The 7,837-nt window shown below is 38.1% G+C and overlaps 1 long non-coding RNA gene across 1 annotated transcript in view; it reads left to right on the top strand.

Annotated features, from left to right (window-relative positions):
* LOC106727310 overlaps positions 1-7,492 on the top strand; it is a 12,694-nt gene extending 5,202 nt beyond the window's left edge. Inside the window, exon 2 of the long non-coding RNA XR_001363481.1 lies at positions 7,393-7,492. This is a non-coding gene — a long non-coding RNA (uncharacterized LOC106727310). The remainder of the gene's footprint in view (positions 1-7,392) is intronic.
* The last annotated feature ends 345 nt before the right edge of the window (positions 7,493-7,837 follow it).

A 7,837-nucleotide genomic window follows, 5' to 3' on the forward strand; every position in this document is an offset into this window, starting at 1 on the left:
CCTGAAGAGACATTTCTCCAAATAGAACATAACTGATGGCCAGCAGACATGAAAAGTTTTCATTAAACTGGTGGAAATTTTCATTCTAACATTCCTGAATGGCTACCATGAGAAAACAAAAAATAAGTGCTGGTGAGGATATGTAGAAAAGGGAACTGCTGTTCACTGTTGGTGGGTTTGTAAAATGGTACAGCCACTCTACTTCTGGTTATTTATCCAAAGAAATCCAAAACACTAATTTGGAAAAGATATATGCATTCTTATGTTTATTGCTGTACTGTTTACAATAGCCAATGTATGGAAGTAACTTAAGTATCTATAGATAGATGAATGGATAAAGAAGGTGTGGTATATATACAATGAAATAGTACTTAGTAATGACTGACTAAGTACCATTTGTGACAACATGGATGGACCTAGAGGGTATTATGCTAAGTGAAACAGGTCAGACAGAGAAAGACAAATACCGTATGATTTTACTTTTATGAGAAATCTAAGAAAAACAAAATGAATATATAAAACAAAACAGAAACAGATGTATAGATGCAGAGTACAAGGTGATGGTTACCAAAGGGTAAGGGCGTTGGGGATTGGTGAATAACAATAGTTTACACTTCATAGTGCTTACGACAAGCCAGGCATTATTAAAAAAATAATAATCACAAGGTGTTTTTTTTATTAGTAAAGCCTAAGAATAATAAAAGTACTTACCTCTCACAGTTGTTTGTGAGAAGTAAATAAAATCATGCATATGAAGTGCTTTTTAGAATGCCTGACAAATGAGTGCTCAGGATATGTTAGGTTTATCTATTACTATCATTACTAGAGAAGCAATGTAGCTTAATAATTACATCTTATATCATGAATCTGGATTTACCCTTAGGTAATGTTGGGCAAAAAATTTAACCAGTTATAAACTCACTTTTCTCATCTATAAAATAATGATAGCAATAGTATCTACCTGATAAGTTTGTTTTGAGACTCAATTCAGATAAAACTAGAGGCCTGGTGCATGAAATTCTGCACGAGGGGGGGGGCGGGTCCCCTCAGCCTGGCCTGCACCCTCTCCAATCTGGGATCCCTTGGGGAATGTCCTATTGCCTCTTGCAATTCGGGACCGCTGGCTCCTAACCACTTGCCTGCCTGCCTGCCTGATCGCCCCTAACCACCTCTGCCTGCCTTCCTGATTGCCCCTAACCTCCTCTGCCTCACCCCACACCCAAGACCCATGATCTGTTCTCTGGCCAGTCGCAGGCGCCTGGGACTGCAGGGAGTGCGTCTTGTCCCTCTCCTGGGCTACAGGTGCAGGCACAGCCACTGGCACCTGGGACCACAGGGCGGGCAGTTTGTACCTCTCCCGGGCCGCAGCCCCAGCTGCTGGTGCCCGGGACCACAGAACAGGCAGCTTGTCCCTCTCTTGGGCCACAGGCACAGGCCCAGCTGCTGGAGCCCAGGACCGCAGGACGGGTGGCCTGTCCCTCTCTCGGGCCGCAGCCTGACTGGTCCCCGTTCCTCTCTTGTGAGCTCATTTGTTCCTGGCTGGTCCCCATTCCTCTCTCCCCAGTTTGAGTGTCTGAGTCATTACGGCGTAACAGTGTGAGGGCGTGATGACCATTTGCATATTAGCTCTTTATTATAAAGGATACCCTGGCACATAGTAAATACCAAATAAATATTAACCATTATAGGAAACCAGAAGCCAACTGAAGAAGCTTGAAGAACATTTCTAACTTTTACATCTATATCAAGAAATACAATTTTACCACTCAGCACACTATTCCTTCGCTTAGAGCTTGAGAAAAATCCATGGGGCTGACATTTAACTTTTATCAACTATAAAGAGGGTAATATGTTGAAAGCCTTCACACTGATGGAGACTTACAATTACATCGATAATTGTAAGAGAAGCTCCCTTATCATCTATTCAGTCATTCATTTACTCATTCATTTTTTCATCATTATTAAGCACATTCCATGTGGCAGGCACTGAGCTAACTTCTGGGGATACTGAAGCAAATAACATGTAGTCTCTTCCTTGAAGCTCATATCATACAAGGCTTAACACTCCATTGTGCAGCAAATGAGAAAGTGTACCTGGGGACATGGCTAGGAAAGTTTTCATTAAACTGGTGGAAATTTTCATTCTAGCAAAATGTACACAGAAGAATTGGTGAGAGGTTGGTTAAGTGTATGGTATGGCTCAATTTGACTACAATTCTGGCCTTTATCCTAAACTCCAGAGGTGTTTTAGGTGTCACTCAAGGACTCCAGTGTGATTCAGTAGTAGGGATGCTCAAAGCCATTATTTCCATACAATGTGGCTGAGAGGCCACAGCATTTCCCAAGTTGTGGGAAGAAATAATTGGCTAACTAATTACCTTATCTAGCTGTATAACCCAGAGTATGTTATTTAGCCTCTTTTTATCTCAGTTTTCAGTTATAAAAATAAAGGCATTGATAATAGTAGTACCTCATAAGGTTGCTGTAAGGATTACATGATATAATGCAATAGTTCTGCATCCAGCCTGCATATTAAGATCAACTAAGGTCCTTTTACAGAAATGACAATGACTGCTACTCACTTGCAGAGATTTTCATTTAATCAGTCTAGATGGAGTCTGAACATCACTTTATAAGAGCTCACTATTTGATTCTAATAGATAGTGTTGAGAACCCCCAAAATAACACATGTATAGCTATTAGTACAGAACCTGGAAAATATTAAATGATTAATGTGTTAGGTAACATTAACTAATGTTTTTGTTGCTGTTACTCATATTATTGTTGTTATTGTTCCTATTTATATTTTACTTCTTCAGTTTTGCTAGGGGCTTCTCCATTCTTACCAGCTCAAAATACTTCCTAATTTTCAATGTAGTTAATTTATCAATCTATGGATTATTTGGAAGTGCATTGCTTAGTTCATAGTGATGTGGGGGTTTTCTCATTTTTAATTAGTTTTCACTTAATTAGCCCAGAGTAAGAGAATATAGTTTTTATGGTTACTATACATTAAAATTGGCTAGAATATGGTAAATTTATATATGACCCAATTTTTTATCATGGAATTCAAGCCTTCTAGATTCTTACTGATTGCAGATCTGTTTATCAATTACTGAGAGGCATGTGTTAACATTTATTTGTCTGTTTATCTTTTTAATTCTCACAACATTTATTTTAGAGATTTTGAACCTATGTTATTAAGAATTATTTTAATGCCCTAACTGGTTTGGCTCAGTGAATAGAGCGTCAGCCTGTGGACTGAAGGGTCCTGGGCTCAATTCTGATCAAAGGCACATGTCCAGGTTGTGGGCTCAATCCCTAGTAGGGGGCATGAAGGAGGCAGAGGATCAATGATTCTTTCTCATCATTGATATTTCTATCTCTCGCTCCCTCTCCCTTTCTCTCTGAAATTAATAAAAATTTTAAAAATAATTATTTTACCTTCCTGGTGGAATGTACATATATATTTTTAAAGTACTTCTCTTTATCTCTAATAGTCATTCTTGAGTGACTCATTTTTCCTGTGTGGAGTATAACTAGTTCAGCTTTCTTTTACATAGTGTTTGCTTTGCAAATTTTTCATGGATTATTTTTATTTTTAATTTAAAAGTATACTTTAAATTTAATATTATTTTGTATTAGTTTTAAGTGTACATTATTTTCAATTTTTCTTTTTCCCATTATTTAAGATGTGCCTCAGTAAACAGCATACATTGTTGGGTTTGTATGGGTTTATATACAGTCTGTTCTCTCTGCCTTTTATTTATTTTTTTAAACCCTTATTGTTGAAAAATATTACATATGCCTCTTTTTCTCCCATTGACTACTCCCAGCCTGGCCCCAGACCCCAACCCAGGTCTTTGCCTGTTTAATGCTTCTGTGTCTCTGGATCTATTTTTGTTCATCAGTTTATGTTGTTCATTATATTCCACATATGAGTGAGATAATGCAATACTTATCTTTCTCTGACTGGTTTTTTTGCATAGTATAATGCTCTCCAGATTCTTCCAGGTTGTAGCAAATGGTAAGAGTTCTTTCTTTTTTACAGCTGTGTAGAATGCCATTGTGTAGATGTATAACAGTTGTTGTTTTTTATTTATCCACTCATCTGCTGATGGGCACTTTGGCTGTTTCCAAATCTTAGCTATTATAAATTGCACTACAATGCACATAGGGGTGCATATATTCTTTCTGATTGGTGTTTCTGATTTTTTGGGATATATTCCTAGAAATGGAATCACTAAGTCAAATGAGAGCTCCATTTTCAATTTTTTGAGGAAACTCCATACTATTTTCCACAGAGGCTGCACCAGTCGGCATTCCCACCAGCAGTGCACAAGGGTTCCCTTTTTTCCACATCCTCACAAACACTTGTCCTTTGTTGATTTGTTTATGGTAGCCATTCTGACAAGTGTGAGGTGGTACCTCATTGTAGTTTTGATTTGAATCTCTCAGATGATTAGTGACTTTGAACATCTTTTCATTTGCCTCTTGGCCTTCTGTATGTCGATTTTCTAGAAGTGTCTGTTTAGGTAATTTGCCCATTTTTAAATTGTATTGTTTACCTTCCTTTTGTTAAGTTGTATGAGTTCCCTATAAATTTTGAAGATTAACCCCATATCAGATTTATCATTGACAAATACGTTCTCCCATGAAGTAGGCTCTCTTGTTGTTTTGTTGATGGTTTCTTTTGCTGTGCAGAAGGTTTTCATTTTGATACTAGAGGCCCAGTGCACAAAATCGTGCACGGGGGTGGGGTGTCCCCTCAGCCCAGCCTGCACCCTCTCTAATCCGGGACCCCTTGGGGGATGTCTGACTGCTGGTTTAGGCCTGATCCTGGGGATATGGCCTAAACCGGCAGTCAGACATCCCTCTCACAATCTTGGACTGCTGGCTCCAAATCGCTCACATGTCTGCCTGCCTGGTTGCCTGCAACTGCCCCCCCACCAGCTTAGTGACCCCTCACTGCCCACCCTGCCAGCCTAATCGCCCTCAACTGTCCCCCCTGCTGGCCTGGTTTTCCCCAACTGCACCCCTCGCCAGCCTGGTCACCCCTAACTGGCCCCCCACTGGCCTGGTCACCTCTTACTGCCCCCTGCCAACCTGGTTGCCCCTAACTGCCCCCCTTCCATGCTCTGAGTTGTTCTGAGTTCATATATTCTTCTAAATTCTTCCCGACTATGCCAGGGCAGGTCCTTCTCGAACCCTTCCCACTGTACTAACTGTTGGGAACTTAGTCCAAGTTCCTCCTTTACCTTTGCTCACTAGTTACAGGTGTTGGGTCTGAGCCACTTTGCCTAGGGCTGGACCTCCTTGAATGCTGGGTCTTAGACAGAGAAGCCATGAGAAGTTGTGGGTATATAAGAATGAGTCTTTATTGCAGAAGCCAGTGTTCATATAGCCATCAGATAAAACAGTTATTTACAGCAAAGTCCATACAAGCAAGCAACCATAAACCAGCTGGTAAATACATATCTTTCCCACAGAGCAGTAGCAGTCCCTGTACCTGCAGCTATTATCTGAGCAATTGCATGTTGCCCCCTAGACTCACTGCCTCACATCATAGAGGTACATAGAAGTTATATTCTCTGTGCCTACTGACTCAGCTTCTCACACTAGCCAGTGAATAAGCTGTATATTATTCCAGAGACAAAGAAGGCTTCTTGCCAATAGTTAACCATCAATCATTTTGGGTTATAGAAAGGAACAGCTTCTATAACCCAGGAGATCACTGTGGCCTTGAATCTATGTATCTTAGCCTAGTCAAATAATGGTCTTGGACAGCCTGGTGTATTGACAACAAGGCCTCTGTGATTTAATTAGCCTTGACTATCGGGTACCCCTATCATGGTTTCCACAGTTTGTATGGACATTTTAATATGTTGATTTTACCAATCCATGAACATGGTATATTCTTTCATTTGTTTATGTCTTCCTCTATCTCTTTCTTCAATATTCTGTAGTTTTCCAAGTACAGGTCTTTTACCTCCTTAGTTAAGTTTATTCCTAGGTATCTTAATTTTTTCTGGTGCAATGGTAAATGGGATTGGTTTTTAGTTTCTCTTTCTGTGAGTTCATTATTGGTGTATAAAAGAACCATAGATTTCTGGGTGCTAATTTTGTATCCTACTACATTGCAGAATTCATTTATTAAGTCTAGTAGTATTTTGATGGAGTCTTTAGGGTTTTTTATGTACAATATCATGCCATCTGTGAATAATTAGTTTTATTTCTTTTCCAATTTGGATGCCTTTTATTACCTTTTTTTGTCTTATTACTATGGCTAGCATTTCTAGTACTATGTCAAATAGGAGTGATGAAAGTGGGTATTCCTGTCTTGTTCCTGTTCTTAGGGAAAATAGTTTTAGTTTTTGCCCATTGAGTATAATGTTGGCTATAGGTTTTTCACAAAAGGCTTTTATTATGTTGGGGTATGATCCCTCTATTCCCACTTTGCTGAGAGTTTTTATCAAAAAAGGATGTTGGATTTTGTCAAATGCTTTTTCTGCATCAATTGATATAATCATGTGATTTTAGTCTCACAATCTTTTATTTTGGTGTATCACATTTATTGATTTGTAGATACTGTACCAGCCTTGCATCTATGTATGTATTACATCCCACAATAAATCCCAGTTGGGTATTATATTTTTAATGTATTGCTGGATCCGATTTGGAATACTTTGTTGAGGATTTTAGTATCTATGTTCATCAAGGATATTGGCCTGTTTTGTAGTGTCTTTATCTGGTTTGGGGATTAGAGTAATTCTAGCCTCATCGAAAGCTTGGAAGTGTTCCTTCCTCTTGCATTTTTTGGAATAGTTTGAGGACAATTTTTCTTATTTCAATGTTTGGTAAAAGTCCCCTGTGAATCCGTCCAGACAAGGGGCTTTGTTTGCTGGAAGTTTTTTATTATTATTACTGCTTCAATTTCATCAGTAGTTATCAGCCTATTCAGGTTTTCTGATTCTTTGTGATTGAGTTTTGGAAGGTAGTATTTTTCTAGAAATATGTCATTTTCATCCAGGTTGTCCCATTTGTTGGAATAAAGTCATTCAAAGTATTTTTTATGATCCTTTGTATTTCTGTGGGGTCTGTTGTTATTTCATCTCTTTTGTTTCTGATTTTGTGTATTTGGGTTCTCTATCTTTTTTTTTTTTTGTAAGCCTAGATAGAGGTTCATCAATTTTATTTATCCTTTCAAAGAACCAGATCTTTGTTTTATTGATCCTTTGTATTGCTTTTTTGGTCTCTATGTCATTCATTTCTGATCTGATCTTTATTATTTCCTTCCTTCTACTTACTTTGGGCTTCTTTTGTTGTTTCCTTTCGAATTATTTAAGCTGTAGGGTTAGATAACTTATCACAAGTTTTCTTGTTCTTTGAGAGAGGCTGGTAGTGCTATGAACTTCCCTCTCAGGATTGCTTTCAGTGTGTCCCATAGATTTAGGATTGTCGTATTTTCATTGTTATTTATTTCCTTGATGTTTTTTATTTCTTCTTTTATCTCTTTGGTAACCAATTAATTGTTTAATAACATGATATTTAGCCTCCATGGGTTTGATTGTTTCTCAATGTTTTTATTGTAGTTGATTTCTAATTTTATGGCATTGTGATCTGAGAAGATGTTTAATATTATTTCAATCTTATTTAGTTTGTGGAGACTTAGCCTGTGTCCTAACATGTGGTCTATCTTTAAAAATGTCCCATATGCACTTGAGAAGAATGTATATTTTGTAGCTTTGGTGTGAAATATTCTGATGATGTGAATTAGTTCCATCAGATGTAGTGATTAATTTAGGATTGCTGTTTCCTTGATGATTTTTGTCTAGAA

Source organism: Myotis brandtii, unplaced genomic scaffold (assembly GCF_000412655.1).
Source record: "Myotis brandtii unplaced genomic scaffold, ASM41265v1 scaffold40, whole genome shotgun sequence".
In the NCBI taxonomy this organism is placed as follows: Eukaryota; Metazoa; Chordata; class Mammalia; order Chiroptera; family Vespertilionidae; genus Myotis; species Myotis brandtii.